The 20,097-nt window shown below is 52.1% G+C and overlaps 1 non-coding gene and 1 pseudogene across 1 annotated transcript; both read right to left on the reverse strand.

The window, feature by feature from the left end:
• On the reverse strand, window positions 15,733-15,815 carry TRNAL-UAA. Its single transcript has one exon. It is a non-coding gene; the product is annotated as a tRNA-Leu (tRNA).
• On the reverse strand, window positions 17,428-17,871 carry LOC110437604 (annotated as a pseudogene).

Here is a 20,097-nt window from a genome sequence, read left to right on the forward strand (position 1 = left end):
AACGACAGTCCGGCAAATATGTGCGAACATGTGGTTCTGACATATACGGCAGTAACATACGGTGCCCTCGGCCCAACAAAAACACCGATCGACAGTGAGTCCGGCGATGGCCGGAATGGCAGGCATGGTCACCACGGCAGCAGGGCTGCTTGGCTTGGCAACACCTGGGCTTTGTTGGTCCACGAACACAATCAGTATGCAAACACTAGAAGCTAATCAAGTTCAAAGCCAACGTATACATACACAATATACACGTCAAGAAAGCAAATAGAGAAGCAAGTCCAAGTCTATAGTACCATGCATGCAAGTTGTACGTGGGCCAAGTACATATGTATGTACAAACAACAAGCTATCTCAACGTTATTGCCTGGTTCATTATATATTGATGGCCCCATGTCGACGTCTCGACCCAAGCAACTACAGGCTCGGCTAGGCCCCAAGCTCATTTTTTTGTACAATACTTGCAAATAATTCCAAGTTACTCGAGTTCATGCACATATGTAAATTGATGGCTGACTAAATGCCCCACCAATGATCTCAGAAATTCATACAAGGAGAAATCTCCTAAGTACTACATGAGCACAAGTCTCACGATCACCACACCGCCTTCCTGCACTGTCAAGGCCGGTGAACTATACGAAGTCATTTTTCTCCCCTAACCGACGAGGCTGGGATGTTTCTTTTCCGCGACCGACGAGGCCGGAATTATTTGTTCGTGACCGACGAGGCCGAACACTTGACTTCATTATGGGATCCGCACGACGAGGCTGGAGACCTTTTTGCTAGAGGCCGACGAGGCTCTAGCACTTCACCATTTTCATTCATTTGTGCTTATGCATATACATGGAGATGACTCTTATTTACTTACTTGGAGACGACAACTACGACTATCGGCATAGCTTAATCGGAGGTGTTCCGCGGCCCAACGCTGCGGATGTAATTAACTGGAGGCCTCTAGAGGCCCCAAGAACCAGAAGCCACACAATCCTCTGACTGTCAGATGGAGCTCGGCGCAAACTTATATTAAAGTGGGAGATTGTACTTTGTAATTCTCAAGAGAATGAATAAAGTGATATTTCCCTGAACTTTTGTCCCTTGTGTTTTATTGCATATTTATTTTATTTTGTATACGGATGTATACTGGCACGCCTGCGCATGTTAGTACTAAGTAACACGACTTATGGAACACAAAGAGATCCCGCGTAGTGATTTTTCTGGCGAAACAACAAAGTCTACAATGAAAGCAGAACTCGCAACATTAGACATTGTTGGGGCTGAGGCCGAGTGGCTTCATGATCTCCTTATGGATTTACTTGTAGTTGAAAAACTCATGCCGACTATCTCCATGAACTGTGACACAGACTGTGATTACAAAGGTCAACAGTTCCACAAATAATATGAAGTCTACAAGGCATGTTAAAAGAAGATTAAATCTATCAAAAAGCTGAAAACCTCCAGAGTTATAACAGTGGATTATGTCCACACGTGGAATAATCTGGCACATCAATTCACTAAGGGTCTGTCACGCAATGTGATAGAAAGTGCACCAAAAGAAATGGGTATGAGACCCATGTGAAATCTACTATAGTGGTAACCTGCTCTATGTGATCAGAGATTCCATGAAGTAGAGTGGTGAAACAAGCTAGGAGTAGATTGAGAGGAAAGATCTATTTCTTACTCATTTCTGATGCACATCTTTCCTATATATAAGGCAGGATGGTGTTTACCTTAATGTACTCCAAGAGTCTTGTAAAGGTGAGATGTTGTCCTACAGAACATCTTTTGAGGAGTACACCTATATGAGTCAGACTACTGGTTACAGTCTATGAGACTTGGATAATCCTGAAATACTCATGAAAGGCACTAAAGTGTGACTTATATGCTTCAAACAACAGGGATGACTTTTTCAGCCTAGTATCAACAAAGGACTTGAGCGAATCTCATCTCGCACAAAACTGTCAATTCAAGACTTAGTCCTTTTGTTCAGTTGTGAATGGGTGAAACTCTTGTTCTAGATGGATGTTCAACTTAACAGTCTCTATCGAAACACTGGTATATCAAAGAATTATAATTCTGATGCTTCATCATTACAAACCTAGAGTTTGGTGGGGATTGTTAGATTTATTATGGGCTAACCCCATTTAGATTTAATAAATCAATAAACTCTATGGTGTGTAATTATGGACAATATGAGTTGTACTGGATTAGAATTATTCCTCTTAAATTGAGAAGTTAAGAAAAGTATAAAAGTGTGGTGTAGCGTGGTAGGCAGGTAGCGAGCGGGCGAGGCGTGGTGTGGTTGTGTTAATTTTTAGCATCCACTAACTACGGGAGTTTCAACTCACTACTGTGGGAGTTTCAACTCACTATTGTAGGCTCTGAGTTAAACCTTCAGATGCATGTCTCCTCAGCCACTAACTGGGAGACCCTTTCCCTACTCCTTTCCTCTCCAGCCACAAGGATAAATAGGAGACTCTGGTCTCTTTAGTAGAACGAGAGAGAACAACTCATAACACAGATTCACAGGAAAGAAGGAATCCCCATCTCGTAACTCCGCGTGCACGGAGGAGCGAGAGGGCAGGTGCCTCTGAAGCCCTTGCCGTTCAAGACCTTGCATGAGAGATCGACAATTAGGTTTTCGGGGAGCGTCTACGTAACTGCCCAAACTGACGTCGCTGTTCGTGGTTATCTTCGAGCACCCTTGTCGTTCAAGACCTTGCATGAGGGATTGACAACTAGGTTTTCGAGGAGCGTCTACGTAACTGCCCAAACCGCCGTCATTGTTCGTGGTTATCTTCGAGCGCCGTCACACCGTCTTCCTCATGTAGGCGTGGGCGGATTTCTCTTTTCCAATGGAGAGATCATCTTCATTCTCTACATCATAGAAGTTGGACAAGGATTGGGATCCTCGGAGCGCATGAGAGGGTATGATCTGTTCATCTTCCTGCTGTGTTTCGTCTTTCATAACATACTTGTTTTAGTAGTACATCCATGTTGTTTCGCCTTCTGCCTTGAGTATATTTTATATGTTCAATCATGTTGTACTTTGCAATGCTGGTCGGGAGGTACGACAGCGACGAGGACCGGATGGACCCGGAACCATCGGGCCCGCGGGTGTTCAGCAGGGCAATCCGCAGCACGCCGTTGCCCAGCCCGTTCCGACCCCCGACCAGCATTGCAAAGTACAATGGCGAGACCAAGCCAGAGCTGTGGCTGGCAGATTTTAGGCTGGCCTGTCAGCTAGGAGGCGCTCGAGGGGACGATCGAGCCATCATCAGACCGCTACCGCTCTTCCTCTCCGACACCGCCCGCAGATGGCTCGAGGAGCTCCCAGCCAACCAGATTCACGATTGGGTCGATTTGGTCAGGGTGTTCGAGGGTAACTTCAAAGGAACCTACATACGACCCGGTAACTCATGGGACATCAACAAATGCAAGCAGAAGTCGGGAGAAACCCTCCGAGAGTACGCTCGATGCTTCTCGAAGCAGCGCACCGAGCTGCCGCACATCCCCGACCACGACGTCATCCTAGCCTTTGTCTCTGGTACCACCAGTCGAGACTTGGTGCGGGAATTAGGCCGGAATCGCCCTCAGACCGTCGACGAGCTGATGGACGTAGTGGCAAAGTACACTGCAGGGGAAGAAGCGGTCGGCGCCTACTTCAGCTGTGAAGGAACGAAAGACAAGCCACCCGCCGATGATGATGAGGGCCCTAGCCGAGGACCCAAGAAGAACAAAAAGAAGAAGAAGACACGGCCGTTCCAGCGGGAGGACCTCGACGACGATCTCGTCGCTCCCATGGAACGCAAGCGGCCTCGAGGGCCCCCAGAAGGGGCTATCTTCGACAAGATGCTAAAGGAGCCATGTCCTTACCACAAGGGAGGGGCAAACCACAAGCTCGAGGATTGTCGTATGCTGAAGAAGCACTTCGATGGCCTGGGGTTCAAGAAGGACGCCCGTGACGACCCAAAGAAAGAGAAGAACGGCAACAAAGGGGACGACAAGAACGACGAGGGTTTCCCTGCCGTCCACGACTACTACATGATCTACGGTTGTCCCTTAATGTAGCTGACCGCAAGGCAACGCAATAGAGAACGCCGTGAAGTCTTTGCGGCAAGGATGGCAGTGCCCCAGTACCTCAGCTGGTCGAGCACCCCCATCAGCTTCGATCGAGATGACCACCCCGACAAGGTAGTCGCCCCTGGCGTCTACCCACTCGTCGTCGACCCCATCATCATCAACGCCAGACTCTCAAAGGTGCTGATGGACGGTGGCAGCAGCCTCAACATCATCTACCTCGAGACCCTCGACCTACTCGGCATCAACAGGGCGCAGCTTCAACCAAGCGCTGGTGGCTTCCATGGTGTCGTACCTGGGAAGAAGGCGTTACCGGTAGGTCGAATCGACCTACCGGTCTGCTTTGGCACGACAGCCAACTTCAGAAAAGAGACCCTCACCTTTGAGGTGGTGGGGTTCTGAGGCACGTACCACGCCATCATTGGGCGCCCGGGCTCCGGGCTACGCCAAATTCATAGCTATCCCCAACTACACGTACTTAAAGCTGAAGATGCCCGGACCCAAGGGCGTCATCACCATCAGCTCCTCCTACGAGCACGCGTACGAGTGCGACGTCGAACGCGTCGAGTATGGGGAAGCTGTCGAGAGTTCCACCGAGCTCGCCTCGAAGCTCGAGGCCCTGGCTGCAGAGGCTCTAGAGCCCAAGTGCCACGCGGGCAGTTTCGAGCCAGCAGAAGGAACCAAGAAGATCCCGCTCGACCCCAACAGCTCCGACGGCAAGGTGCTAACCATCAGCGCCAACCTCGACCCCAAATAGGAAGCCGTGCTCGTCGACTTTCTCCGTGCGAACGCCGACATGTTTGGATGGAGTCCCTCGGACATGCCAGGCATACCGAGGGAAGTCGCCGAGCACTCCTTGGAGATTCGAGCCGGTTCCAAGCCAGTGAAGCAGCGGCTGCGCCGCTTCGACGAAGAGAAGCGCAAGATCATTGGTGAGGAAATCCACAAGCTTTTGACGGTCGGATTCATCAAGGAGGTTCACCATCCCGACTGGTTAGCAAACCCTATATTAGTTAAGAAAAAGAATAGGAAAATGAGGATGTGTGTCGATTATACAATTTTCAATAAAGCATGTTCGAAAGTTCCTCTTCCATTACCACGCATCGATCAAATTGTTGATTCTACTGTGGGATGTGAAACCCTTTCCTTCCTTGATGCTTATTCTGGTTACCATCAAATAAAAATGAAAGAGTCCGACCACCTCGCGACATTTTTCATTACGCCTTTTGGGATGTATTGTTATGTAACCATGTCGTATGGGCTTCGAAATGCGGGAGCAACATACCAGTGCTGCATGCTCCACGTGTTTGGCGAGCACATAGGATTGACGGTCGAGGCCTACGTCGACGACATCGTCGTCAAGTCCAAGCAATGGGGAGACCTGATTCAGGACCTCGAGATCGCTTTCAGTTGCTTACGCGCCAACCAAATCAAGCTCAACCCCGAAAAGTGCGTTTTCGGCGTGCCTCGAGGCATGCTCCTAGGTTACATCGTTTCCCAGCGCGGCATCAAGGCTAATCCCGAGAAATTCTCGGCCATCACAAGAATGGGGCCAATCCGAGACGTCAAGGGCGTGCAGAGAGTCACGGGATGCTTAGCGGCGCTGAGCCGTTTTATCTCAAGGTTGGGAGAAAAGGCATTGCCACTGTATCGACTCCTGAAGAAAGTCGAGCGTTTCTCTTGGACCCCAGAGGCCGAGGAAGCCCTCGATAACTTGAAGAAAACGTTGACCTCTGCCCCGGTCCTGGTCCCACCCCGACCCGCAGAACCTCTGCTTCTGTACGTCGCCTCGACGGCCCAGGTCGTCAGTGCAGCAGTGGTGGTCAAGAGGCAGGAGGAGGGGCATGCGCTGCCAGTCCAGAGGCCAGTCTATTTCATCAACGAGGTGCTCTCGGAGACCAAGGCGCGATACCCACAGATCCAGAAGTTAATCTACACCGTAATCCTCGCCCGACGCAAGCTACAGCACTACTTCCTCGGCCACCCTATCACAATGGTCTCATCCTTCCCCTTGGGTGAGATCATCCAAAGTCGGGAAGCCACAGGAAGAACGCTAAGTGGTCGGTCGAGCTCATGAGTGAGACCCTCACTTATGCACCCTGTAAAGCTATCAAGTCACAGGCCATGGTGGATTTCGTCGCGGAATGGACAGACTCCTAGCTCCCCCCAGCCCAGGTTCAGGCAGAGCTATGGACGATGTATTTCGACGGGTCTCCCATGAAAACGGGAGCTGGGGCAGGCCTGCTATTCATCTCGCCCCTGGGCGTTCATATGAGGTATGTCATCAGGATTCATTTTGCCGCATCCAACAACGTCGCGGAGTACGAGGCCCTTGTCAACAGTTTGAAGATTGCCATCGAGCTAGGAGTCCGGCGCCTCGATGTTCGAGGCGACTCCCAACTCGTCATCGACCAAGTGATGAAGGCCTCAAGCTGCCACGACCCGAAAATGGAGGCGTACTGCAAGGAGGTTCGACGGCTCGAGGATAAGTTCCACGGCCTCGAGCTCGTCCACGTCGCCCGACGCTACAACGAGGCGGCTGACGAACTCGCTAAGATTGCGTCGACTCGAGGCACGGTCCCACCTGACGCGTTCTCGAGAGATCTACCCGAGCCATCCGTCGACTTGGGCTCGGGGGCTGGTGTCGAAGCCGCTCCTGCCCAGCAAACCGACACCGTCGAGGCGCTACTAATGGCAGCTGAGGTAATGGAGGTGGAACAGCGGCCCAGTCGACCGTTTGACTAGCGCACGCCGTTCCTCGACTGCCTAATCCGCTGTGAGCTACCAGAAGATCGATCCGAGGCCTGCCGTATCGCTCGACGGGCCAAGTCATATGTAATCTACGGCGAGGGCAATGAGCTATACCGACGAAGCCCAACAGGGATCTTGCAGCGCTGCATCACCGTAGAGGAAGGCCGAAAACTCCTCGAGGATCTACACTCGGGGGCTTGTGGCCACCATGCTGCTCCACGGTCCCTCGTAGGGAATGCTTTCCGACAAGGCTTCTACTGGCCAACGGCCGTAGCTGACGCCATCGAGCTCGTGCGCTCGTGCCAAGGGTGCCAATTCTACGCCAAGCAGACGCATCTGCCCGCCCACGCTCTCCAAATGATCCCCATCACGTGGCCGTTTGCGGTATGGGGGCTCGACTTAGTAGGACCTCTACAAAAGGCGAAAGGGGGGTACACCCATTTGTTGGTGGCCATCGACAAATTCTTCAAATGGATTGAGGCTCGACCCATCACCAACATCCGTTCCGAGCAACCCGTCCTATTCTTCACCGACATCATCCACCGGTTCGGGATTCCCAACGTCATCATCACCGACAACGGCACCCAGTTCACCGGCAAAAAGTTCTTGGACTTCTGCGATCAGCATCACATCCGTGTGAACTGGTCTGCAGTGGCCCACCCTCGAACTAACGGCCAGGTCGAGTGTGCCAATGGTATGATTTTGCAGGGGCTCAAACCGAGGATCTATAACCGCTTGAAGAAATTCGGCAAGAAATGGGTCGAAGAGCTTTCTTCGGTCCTATGGAGCTTAAGGACGACACAGAGTAGGGCCACAAAGTACACCCCATTCTTCATGGTCTACGGCTCTGAGGCCGTGCTCCCGACGGACCTCGAGTATGGATCCCCTCGACTCAAAGGATACAACGAGCAATCAAATAAAGAGACTCGAGAGAATGTGGTCGACCAACTCGAGGAAGCTCGAGACATGGCCCTCCTCAACTCCGCTAGATACCAGCAGAAGCTTCGACGCTACCACGACAAGCACGTGCGCAAGAGGGACTTGAACGTGGGTGACCTCGTCCTACGGCGGTGGCAAAGCAACCAAGGACGCCACAAGCTGACTCCACCTTGGGAGGGCCCATACGTGGTGGCCGAGATCCTGAAGCCTGGGACATACAAGCTCGCGGACGAAAAGGGGGCGATCTTCACCAACGCGTGGAACCTCGAACAGCTACGTCGATTCTACCCCTAGAATTTCAAAGCTTTATGTTCCCATGTACATTCTGTACCAAGGCCTTGTGAATGAATGCATGAATGAATAAGATCTTTCCTTCGAGTAATTTATTTTTTCACGAGTCGAAATCTCGGCGTTAGAAGGGAGTACCAACTATGACCCATCATAGTCGACACCCCCTCGGGGGCTAGCAAGGGGGTGTTGCCCCCCCAAGTGTCGAAAAAACCAAGTAATCCTTTCGTTCCTATCAGTAATCTCGTACGGTCGAGTAGTAGAGGCACCTCGAGCCCCTTAAGGGCCGAGAGACGACGAGCCTGAGAACTCCTACGCCCCCGGGCTACGGAAACTCTACTCGCTTGCTCACCCTTGAGGCAATCGAGATCGCCTTAAACAAAAGACCAAACGAGGAATACAAACATAGGCGCAAAAGGAAACAAAGGAGCCTCGAGCGGAAAGATGGGCAAACATTCACAGATATTATGAGTCACTTAAAAACACAATATTACACAAGAATGACAAAGTACTATACAAAGGGCCTTAAACACCCAGAGCAGGCTCACAGGCCTCAGTCCACATCACGGCCCTCACCGCCCTCGTCCGCACCCAAGCACAGTCTCGGGAGGAAGCACTTCCGGCTCGAACAGCTTGGCCAACCGTTCCCCAGGGACCTCCGCGTCGTCGATCAAGGCGTGGAGCCTCTCCTCGTTCTCCGCATCAGTCTTGGAAATGTCGGTGATGAAGCCATGAGACACCACCTCCATATCGTAAGAAAAACCTGAGCAGACAATTGCCATTGCCCGCTTTACCCCGGTATGGAGGGCGTCCCGCACCCGGTCCCTCAGCGTAGCACCAAGGTAGCATAGCTGGTTGACGAGTGCGTCGCCTCGAGCCTCCTCCCTCGACTCGTCAACAGGCTCGAGCTCCTAGGAGGCCGAGAGGTCGCTTATCACAGTCCGTAGACGACCATTCAAAGCGACCTCCCCCTCGAGCTGAGTTTGGGCGGAACGGGCCTCGACTTGGGCGGCCAGCAGCTCGTCTTTAAGCCCTGCAAAGGCCAACACGAAGAAATTAGCTAAAGCACACCTCGAAAAGAAAACTCGACAATAGAAACGTACCGTGAATACTCTCCTCCAGAGCCGTATTCTCGCCAACCAGCTTGGTGTTGGCTCTCTCAATCTCCTTATTGGAGCGCACCAGCTCGGTGTTGGTGACGCGCAGGTCCTCGATCACCTTACCGGCCTGTGTGATAGCTCCTTCCTTTTCCAACAGCGCTCTCTTCAAACGATCGACGTCGTCAAAGAGGCTGTGGGATCGAGCCCGCTCCACCTCGAGATCCTCAAGAGCCTTCTTTCTGGCCTCCTCCGCGGCGCTCCGAGCGATCTCGCCATTCACGCACTCCACCTTCATCCTTTGGAAGGTTTCTCGGGCGGAGGCAAGTTCAGTCTGGAGGAAGCTCTTCTCCTTGTCTAGGTCAGCAGCCACACTCTTGTAGGTCAAGGCCTCGTCCCAGGCCTTAGACGCAGCCTCCTCAACCGTAATAGCCCGCTCCCTCAGCAGCGTAGCTTCTTCCACCGCCTTCCTCAAGGCCTCTCGAGCCTCGGCCAGAGCAGCCTCCCTCTCCTTCTTCTCCTCCTCAAGTGCCAAAAGATCTTTGTAGGCCTTGAGGAGCTTCTCCTATGACTCCAGGAGTTTGTCCTTGAGATGGGGAGTTGCTCCCAGCCGCCTCTCGTGGCGTGGATGAAGCTCGATTTGATGCGGGAAGTCTCTTTCAGGTCCTGCGAGCCGGCGATCGAGCAGTTAGAACACAAAACCAAACGCTCTATAAGGATTAAGGACTAAAAAACACTTACAAAGTATGCTGGTCTGAGCCCGTTGTTAACGACGTCAGACAGGAGCCCCACCGTATGCTTCATCCACAGGCGAAGCTCCTCGACGTGCTCCCACTTCTCGGCCTCCTTCCGGTCGTCTAAGAAGATGTTGGGTTCGGACAGATCGGTGGAAGCCCGGATGCGGATCCGGTTGGGACACCAGTTCTCCATCTCCTGGTCGGTGCGCGCCTTGACGCCTCGGATGAGCTCCTCGACGATTTCGAGAGACCCCCCATGGCGCAGGAACAGGTTGACGAGAGAGGGGAACCGCCCGTCGTCATCACCGTCTTCCACGTCCCAGTCTCGCTGCCACCACCGCCACCCAACGTCCCGATCTCATCTTCCTCGGCGGGGACGCGCTCCTCCCACGATCGACGCCCCCGGAGGAACCCTGAAGCGATTCCGTCCATGATATAGATCGTCCTCCTGATCTCGGACTCGGGGTCGGCGGGGGTACGCATCATGCAGGCGAGCGCCACCACGCCGTCCGCCCGCCCCGACTGTGCTGGGATCGAGGCAGGCGCCCCTGGACGGAGCCACACCGGGGTCGGAGGACCAAAAACTGGCAGACCCTCCTCCTGGTTTCCAGGCTCTTGCGGCGCTGGTGGCACTGGTTGGGGCGGACTATGAGAAGGAGGCTCGAGCAGTTCCTCCAACTGCTGGCCCCTCTGCTGCTGCTCCTGGAGCTCCTGCAGCTCCTGGCGATGGTCCTGCTCCAGCGACTCCTCGAGCTGGGGACCTGCTGGCGGCAGCCCCTCCTCTCCTCCTTTCGGCTGCAGCTGTAGTTCCTCCTGCGGCTGTTGCCGCATCTTCTACTCACGCTCTTCTTCCTCTTTCTTCCTCTCCTCTTCGACAGAGTGGAGCCCGATGGGCCAAGGTGTCCGCCTCGTGGTGGGAGAGGCCTCGACCTCCTCGTCCATAGGACGGGCGTCCCTCGAAGACCCATAGCTGCCAGACCTGTCACTTATAGTGATAGGATCTGCCTCAGCCCCTGATCGTGGAGGCTCGGGGGCTCCCTCCTGCCCTTGGGGGTGAGGCGCCTCGACCCGCTTTGGCGACGATGGGGCGGACTCACCCACCAGGGGACGAGGCGGGGTGCTCTCAGCACCGGTCGGCGGTCGAGGATCGGAGGAGCCTATAAGACACACAAAAGCGAAGGTCAGTCGTCACAAGAACGACATAACTCCCGTAACGATGGGAATGAGCCACTAACCCGAATCTTTGAAGGCCGCGCCCACTTTAAGCCTCTTTGCCATCGAGGGCTGGGCCTGCTCGAGCATCCGCTTCAACCTGAGGAAAGAAAAATGGGCATAAGAGAGACCGTTACACGAGAAAACACAAAGAAGCAGGAGGATGAGAATCACAGCGTCGAAAGCATTACCCCACAGGGAGAACGGCTCGCCTGCCGGTACCTCGACCGGCGGGCCTTGAACCGCCCCGCGTCGAGGCTCCAGGCCCCTCGCGAACGGGCGCAGGCCTCGGTTCAGCATCTCCCACTTGGCGACCGCCAGGGCTAGCGCTCCTGCGGCTGGTTTCCCCCTTTCCGGAGGCCGCGGCGCGGCCACGGGTCAATGGCCCCATCGCCTGAGGCTTAGCCCGGCAGCCCGCCTTTGGCGCAGGAGGAGGTTGGGGGCGCGGGACGGCCCAACTTTGCGCAGGTGCAGGAGGGGTGTCAACACGGGAGCGGTGAGACCCGCTTGGCCCCTCTTTTGGTGCTCCCGTCCGTGGGGCGTCGACGTCACCTCGAGGCGGACCCTCGAGGATCCGGTCGAGGCGAGACGCCATCCCCTCGGAGTCATCGCTGTCGTCGTCGCCATCGCCGTCGTCGTCCTCACTAGGGGATTCTTCTTCAGGCTCCCCCCTTTGCCTGGACTTTGCTCGACGCGCCTCTAACGCTTGGCGATCGAGATTTTTCGTCTTCTCCTTCTTCTTTTCTGAGTCCTTTGCGGACTTCTGCTTCTCAGCGGACTGGCGCCGCTTGTCGCGGTCGACCTCATCCTCCTTTACTGGAGGCCTCGAGGACCGAACGTCGATCGGCCCCTGCGAGAGCAAAGACAACCTTAAAGAGGGATCGAAGGAGATCCAGAATCGAAGCCATATGCAAGAAAAGAAATTACCAGATCGATTGATCCCACATCAGGCCTCATGGGGAAGCCATTGATGTGCTCCGACTGGAAGTCACCGGCGACGGCCGCCCTGACCCGGGCCGCGACCTCATCGTCCGCTGGAGCCTCGTTGGACATCCGGCACGCCTTGAGGTCCCGGGACGAAACGCCGGGACCCATCTCATCCATCCTCAGCGGCCGAGACATCAACGGGAGAACCCTCCGATGATGGACGGCCGAGAGGACGAGAGCGGCGGTCAGGCCTTCCACGCGTAATTTCTTCAAGGCGTCGAGGAGGGGGTCGAGCCGCGATTGATGAACTTGGACGATGCCGTACGTCCAGTTCTCCGGGCGCTCCATGATCAGGCGGCCGGTGTAGGCAGGAAGGAGGCCGTCATCGTTCCGCAAGTAGAACCACTGAGAGTCCCATCCAGCGTGATTCGATGACAATCCCACTGGGATGTACTCGCGCGGCCTCTCCGTCTTGCCAGTCTTCAACACCAGATTGAGGCACCCAGCCCGTACGGGTTTCCTCACGCCTATGGTCCTAGTGGGGGCGTTGAAGAGCTCGCCCCTATAGAGGTGGAGCCACAGGTCCCAGTGGGGCATCATCCCCAAATAGCCCTCACACACCGCGGCAAAGACCGCCGCGACGGTGATGGCATTTGGGGAGAAGTGCTGGAGCTCCACCCCGTAATGGTGGCAGAGCGCCCGCATGAAGCGACTCGGAGAAGCGCCCAGGCCGTGGCGGTGGAATTTGGCGAAGGAGACCACATATCCCGTGGGCGGCCTGGGCTCCCAGTGGTCCGCCGCCGGCGCAATCCACTCCGGTCACGACGATGAAGTGCGGGGCGCATAAGCCCCTCCCTCTCGAGCTCCAGCAGCCGGCGCTCCGTCATCGACGACGGGCGCCAGTCGTCGACGGCGACGAGTCTCACAGGCATCTTTGGGTGGAAGAAAGGCGGATTCGCTACTACTCGAGAGCGCGCGCGCGCGTGAGACGGCAAGGGAGCTAAGGCAAGAATGGAGGCAGAAGGCGGAAGGGAGAACGGCAACCAGGCCACGGGATATTTATAAGCAACGACCCACCAACGGACAGATCCGATAAACATGGTAACTCCCCCCATAAATGCGCCGCCTAACGGTCTTTCTCCTCTCACAGACGGGACGCTACGAATTCTGCGTCGATACAGTGTCGCAACGGCTCCCGCTTGAAAAGACGCGCCCAACGGGCAAAAAGGTGAACCGCCACGGCCTCTTCCTTCCCTTGTAAGCCAAGGTACGTACCCATAAAAGTCTCGAGAGGTCGCAGGCTGACCCGTCGAAAGGGTTTGACAGCCGATCTCGAGCACCAGAGTCAGGGATGCCCGGCGAGTGGTCGAAAATCGAGGCCCGCCTCGAGAACTCGCTGGGGATGTCCAAGGTAGGGTCGAGACAGTCGAGAGGAATCCCCCTGACGGGAGGCATCGAGCCACTGGACTCTATCGAACGAGACCAGCATCCCCGACCACGTCGACCCCGCTTTATGAGAACGCCTCCGGGCTACAGCTGACGCCCTCGAAAGGGGCACAGGTTCTCACTTGGACTACCCGTTAGGAGCTCAATCTGGGGTGGAAGACGCTCGCTCTATCGAGAGTACGTCGAAACCCCTGCACAAAATGAGTCAATCAGAACCTTCCACCATGGGTGTCGACAGCGTTTCTGCAAATTAGGCGATATAACCCTCGAAGGAGTCAAAAACTCCTCCAAGGGCTCGGGGGCTACCCCCGCGGGGTCGCTCGCGTGCCCCCACGGTACCTCGACCACAAAAGTATAGCCTCCACTCGAGCGCCAGCGCTCAAATGGAGACTCGGGGGCTACTGTCGAGGATATCAGTAAGGGGTACCCTAACTGATGTACATGACAAGAGTATCCGTACGCAAGTAGAGGCCTCCAACTCGACGCTCTACCCAGTCACACGTATGGTCCTCGACGGCCATAGCCTCGAGGACGGAAAGGGCATCTTGCGAATCAACCAGATCTCGAGCACAGGCTACCGTCGAATACGGAAACGAGCTCGAGCGAATCAGAAGGCGTCGAGCGCAAGGACGCCGCCCGCCGCTTGACGCGGGCACGGGAACCAGGGCATTTAATGCGCCTGCCGCGTTCTCACCAAACCCGCAGGTCACGGGAAACGTGATAGGAAACAGGCACCCGTCCCATCATTCTTTTTACAGCCTTCCCCACCAAACCAGCCAGAACATGGCAGGACGCAGGGAGTGGGTCGGAACGTCTTATCAAGACCCCCCTCGAGACGTCTGAGGTCAGCGCTCTGGTTGGCAAGGCATTATACGGCACCAGACCCTCGAGTAGGAACATTTCCTTCCTGGAGAAGAGTCAGGCGTCGAATGACAGCACTACAACCACTCCGACGCATCTGTCACCGAGACGTACAGGCATGCAACAGATAAGCCAGCCCAGGACGGTGCGCAGAGCGGGATACCGGGGCACGCGTAATCATCATCAAGCTACTAGGACAGGATGGCTCGAAACCACGCCGGTACGGAGGCCTCGAGTAGGTCAGCGCGCCATACCTCTGTCGACCCCTACTCTGACGCCTATACATGTACCCTAGGTCTCTCCTTGGAACTATAAAAGGGGAGGCCCGGGAGGAACACAACACAAGACAACACACACATAGTAGAGCGAACTCACTCCATCTCCATCCATACCACGCTTGTATTCACCCCTGTACAAGCACTTAGGTGCAGAATAATACAAACTCTCCCCCCCGCTGGACGTAGGGCCTTCTCTTGCCCGAACCAGGATAAATCTTTGTTTCTTTTTGCATCACCATCTGGAAAAGGGAGCACGCACACAAATTTACTCATTGGTGTGACCCCCCGGGGGGAAACACCGACATTCATTCTCTACATCATAGAAGTTGGACAAGGATTGGGATCCTCGGAGCGCATGAGAGGGTATGATCTGTTCATCTTCCTGCTGTGTTTCGTCTTTCATAACATACTTGTTTTAGTAGTACATCTATGTTGTTTCGCCTTCTGCCTTAAGTATATTTTATATGTTCAATCATGTCGTTTCTGTTTATATCTTGTGTCTGTTTCTGCTATAAGATATATGCTCTATCTGTTTGTTTCATTTATTCAGTCAAGTCGTTTAATATGTTGTTGCCTATATGTTTTAGTAGTTATGATTCGTTATTTCACATGTTGTCTCATGTTTATCGCTATTTTGAGATATATGCCTTGCCTTGTTGTTATGTTTCATATATTATGCTTTTATGCTTTCAACACCTAAGGTTATCAGCCGAATCTGCCAACCATTCAGTAATTTTTCTCTCGCAACAAATCAGCTAATAGTACTTTCTACCATGATTTATCAGTCAAACGAACAAAATATGGAGGTTCCTCCACTAGACGAAGTCATGTGTGTAAATGAAAGGAGAGAAAAAAAGCATTACACTCACTCGCTCACCTATTTATCATTGTTATAACCAACATGTTTGCTAGTAAAGTAAAAATAAAAACGATGTCCAACTATTGCTAGATTTTAAAAAAATAAAAACGAGTTGTTCAAGTGACCATGCAACAAGGTGTATTACTGCTGCAATGAAGTGTCCAATGCAATGCAATACAAAAATAAAGAAATAAAAGACGTCCAATGCTGGGTATTTTTTTAAAAAGAAATTGTAACACAAGAAAAAATAAAAAATATATTGCTGGCTGTGGGGTTCGAACCCACGCGCACTACAGTGCAGAAGATCTTAAGTCTTCCCCCTTAACCACTCGGGCAAACCAGCACTTTATATTTAAGAATTGGTAATCGTTTATTAAGTACTTATATCTCTTACAGGCATAAGAAAAAGCAGAAATGAAACATGAGACGAGGATGCCCAGCTGCTTACCGCTAATCTTTGCTGTAGCATAGCGAAGAGGCATTGAGCTCATAACCCTACATTCAGAGATCACAAGACAATGGATGTTAAACAGAAAGCGACGAGGCAAGGGAATCACGGTATCCATCGTGCCAGGGTCTGCATGAGAGAAGATGGAAGCAAGGATCCATTTATGGGAGGAAAGAGGAAAGTGAACAGAAGGAGTTATATATATAGGGGTGCTGTGGATCACCAAATGTTTTCGTTCAATTCCACAACTGAACCAAGACCTGTAGATTATACTTGATAGGCATGTTAGTCCCAATCTGATTGTCATTAATTATCAAAACCCACATCGGGGACGAATGCACTTACACATGGTCAGATAAAGAAGATCCAGTCTAATATTCCATAAAATTAATCATCCATAAACCACAACTTATAAATATTTCTAGTACGGGATCCACATAGCTATCGCCTCCGATCGACTCTCAGCTAGCGTGGCCGCGATGATCGGCCCTCCGATCGGCGCAACAGACGCAGCTGACCATGATGACAACGGAGGATCGACGATGGATGTGGCAGCAGCCCAGCAGGTCTCCAACTCCAACGTTGTTTTTTTGGTTCGTTGATTACTTGATGATGCTTCGGATGATCGGCCCTCAGATCGGCGCAACGGACGCAGCTTGGCCGCGGAGGATTGATGATGGACGCGGCGGCAGCCAGCAGGTCTCCAACGATGTATTTTTTGGGTTCATTGATGATGCTTTGATCGTGTGTTGTCTCGGCGGCAACCCAGAAGGTCTCCAACAATGTATTTTTTTTGGGTTCGTTGATTATTTTCTCGATCTTGCGTGGTCTCGGTTTCGATCGTGTGCGGTCTCTGGTTGCGAGTCTTGAGATGGATGGCACGGGGTGAGAAGCCTGGTTTCTCACGTTCAATCATGGCCATCAAATTTAGCGAGGATGTTTTGTTAGCCCTTGATTTTAATAGAGACGAATTTCTATGTACATTATTCTGGGTATATAATGGTTGAGGACTCACAGCGGGTGACATTTTACTAGGACCAAGTATAATTTGAGAATTCCATTATGGTAAAGATTATCCAGTCAGTCAACGCATGCATGTTCCGTGATTATAGTAACTGGCCTAGTTTAGATCTGTGTACTTTTACTAGAATATATGCTGCCTCTTTTACTAGAATATATGCTGCCGTATAGCATGAAGAGTTACTAAAATAGTTACTGGAAAGTTACTAGAATATTAGTTAATGAAATATTAGTTGCTTGAGATGGTAACTAGGATAGAGTTACGAGAAGTTTTAACCGTAAATGTTTATGAGAATTCTATACTGTACATATTTACTTAGAATTTTATACTATGTTTCTTATGAAATTTACGACAACTTGCACAAAGAATATTTAAAAAAAATTGTACCATGAATATCTCGTACTACAAAATGAATTACTAGTCTATTGTATCAGATTGACGATAAATTTTAAATAAATTACTATAATCCATGGTGACTAAACAATATTAGCTTTTGTTGTGGTATAGCCTGAAGAGGTTGCTGGCAGAGAGGAAAGCGAGCAAGGCAGCGGCGAGGCCGGCCATGACGGCGCCAGTCTGCCTACGGAAGGCGTCGTAGAGGGCGCAGATCCCCATCCACTGCAGCTCGGGCTAGCTGTGTTTGGTGACCATGGACGTCTGCAGCGATGGCGACGACGACCAACAGCACGTACGCCATGCGCCTGGCCGCACGAGAAGATGCACCAGGTCTCGGTGGCCGCTGGGGTCACCGCGCCGACCCGGCACCATGTCACCTCCGCCGAACATGGCCAGGGCAACGCAATAGCGCACCGCCTGCAGCAGGTTGTACCAGGCGGCCACGGCAGTGGCGGTCACGATAAACACCATGGCCTTCATGTCCGTGTAGGTGGCCTTCTTCTGCAGCTTCGTGCGAGGCTTGCAGGCCGCCATCCAATAGGAGGAGTGTCGATGAGCCACCAACAACTAAGCTGATGCATCACATCGTCAACAGGTCGCCGTTCTGAGTCGACGAGGAGGACGCGCACAGGCCGACAAGGACGGCAGTCACGGCACCGCGCGCCGGAGATGACGAGAGAGAAGACAAGGAGGGGCCGTCTGAGCCCGGCATTGCCTTCACAGGGGAGCGGGGCCGCCGCCGGTTGCAGCGTGATGGAACAGGTCGGCTGCCGGTTGCGTCGAGGGGTGGCACGGCCGACGCCGATGTTGAAATCACGAACACAATCACAGTGATAATTTGATGGAATTGGCTAGCCTAGAACACTGGAACGCGATCAATGCACATGAACAGCACAGGAACCGCCAGGGTGACGGCGCCTCTTTTCACCTTTCACAAGTTCAAGTACATAGATGTTTACAACCAACTCCACTTACATCACACTACTTATACCAGTAGCAAAAGACATGGTTACACACTGGAAATTTTAAATAAACAAGATACAAATGTAGGTAGATGTAACTGCTTGCTCCAGGACGCGCCGTGGGCGCGGTCACCACGTCTGATGAGGCCAACCGTCCACGCTCCCATTCAAATTTGAATCTGATGGACGTTCCCGCTTTGCCAGCTCAGCTTCATCACCTCCACGTCATCCCTGCAGCAAGCTTACTCCCACATTCTCCCCCTTAAGCTTGATGCACCTCAAGCTCTCTGACCCCGAGTAGGTGTCTCATCTCTGACAGCTTCACCACTGCCATTGCCTTTGTCAGTGAATCAACCTTTTGTTCCAAAGTCCCAATCCACTTCACTTTCACTCCTCCACGCTCCACACACTCTCTGATATAGTGAAATTTAATGTCAATATGCTTGCTTCGACCATGGAACACTGGATTCTTCATTAACTGAATTACAGAAATGTTATCCACATGGAGTGTCACACACATTGGTTTTCTGTTTGTCAGCTCACTCAACAAGCTTCTAAGCCACATGGCCTGCATTGCAGGTGCTGTTGCTGCCATGAACTCTGCTTCGCAGCTAGATAGTGCAACTGTTTTCTCTTTGTGTGAACACCATGTAATTAGACTGACATTCAGGTAAAAAGCCATTCCCCCGGTGCTTCTTCTGTGATCAGCATCACCCCCATGATCACTATCTGAATATCCCACCAGTTTTTCTTCTTTCTCCTCTCTGGTATAAACTAATCCATAGTTCACTGTCCCACTCAAGTATCTGAGTATCTGCTTTACTGCATTCAGATGCATCATAGTAGGATGCTCCATGAACCTACTAGCCATCCCCACTGAGAAAGCCAAATCTGGTCTTGTATGTAACAAATATCTGAGGCAACCAATGATCCTCCTGTACTCAGTTGCATCAGTAATTTTTCCCCCTTTATCTTCATGCAACTTGTACCTTGGATTCAATGGTATCTTGGTTGGATTACAATCTGCCATTCCAAACTGTGACAGCACTTTCTTGACATAACTAGTTTGCTTGACTGTAATGTAGTCTTCCTGCTGATCAACTTCAATCCCCAAATAGAATGACAATTTTCCAAGGTCACTCATTTCAAATTCTGAAGTCATCTGCTCTTTAAAGACTGCAATCTCTCCTGGATCACCTCCAGTCACAATCAAATCATCCACATATACACCAAGAATTAACTTTGTCTTCTCAACCCCTCTTGTATACACTGCACGTTCAGATTTGCATTTTCTGAACCCCAACTTCTTCAGACAGCTGTCTAGTTTCACATTCCAGGCCCTTGGAGCCTGTTTGAGCCCATACAAAGCTTTGCTTAGTTTGTACACCAACTGCTCCTTGCCTTTCACCACATATCCATCTGGTTGTGAAACATAAACATCTTCTACAAGTTCTCCATTCAGGAAAGCAGTTTTGACATCAAGGTGGTGAACCTCCCAACCCCAATAAGCTGCCATTGCAAGTAACAATCTCACAGTGTCTAGTCTTGCCACAGGTGCAAAGACTTCTTCGTAATCTACTCCATGTTTTTGTACATACCCCTTTGCAACTAATCTGGCCTTGTGTTTCACTACCTCTCCATCAGCATTCTTCTTGAGTTTATACACCCACTTTAGGCCAATAGGCTTATGCCCTGCTAGTAATTTTACCAAACTCCAGGTTTTATTCTTGATAATTGACTGGATCTCACTGTCCATTGCTGCCATCCAATCATCATTACCAGCTGCTTCCTGAAAACA

Source organism: Sorghum bicolor, chromosome 8 (assembly GCF_000003195.3).
Source record: "Sorghum bicolor cultivar BTx623 chromosome 8, Sorghum_bicolor_NCBIv3, whole genome shotgun sequence".
Classification (NCBI taxonomy): Eukaryota; Viridiplantae; Streptophyta; class Magnoliopsida; order Poales; family Poaceae; genus Sorghum; species Sorghum bicolor.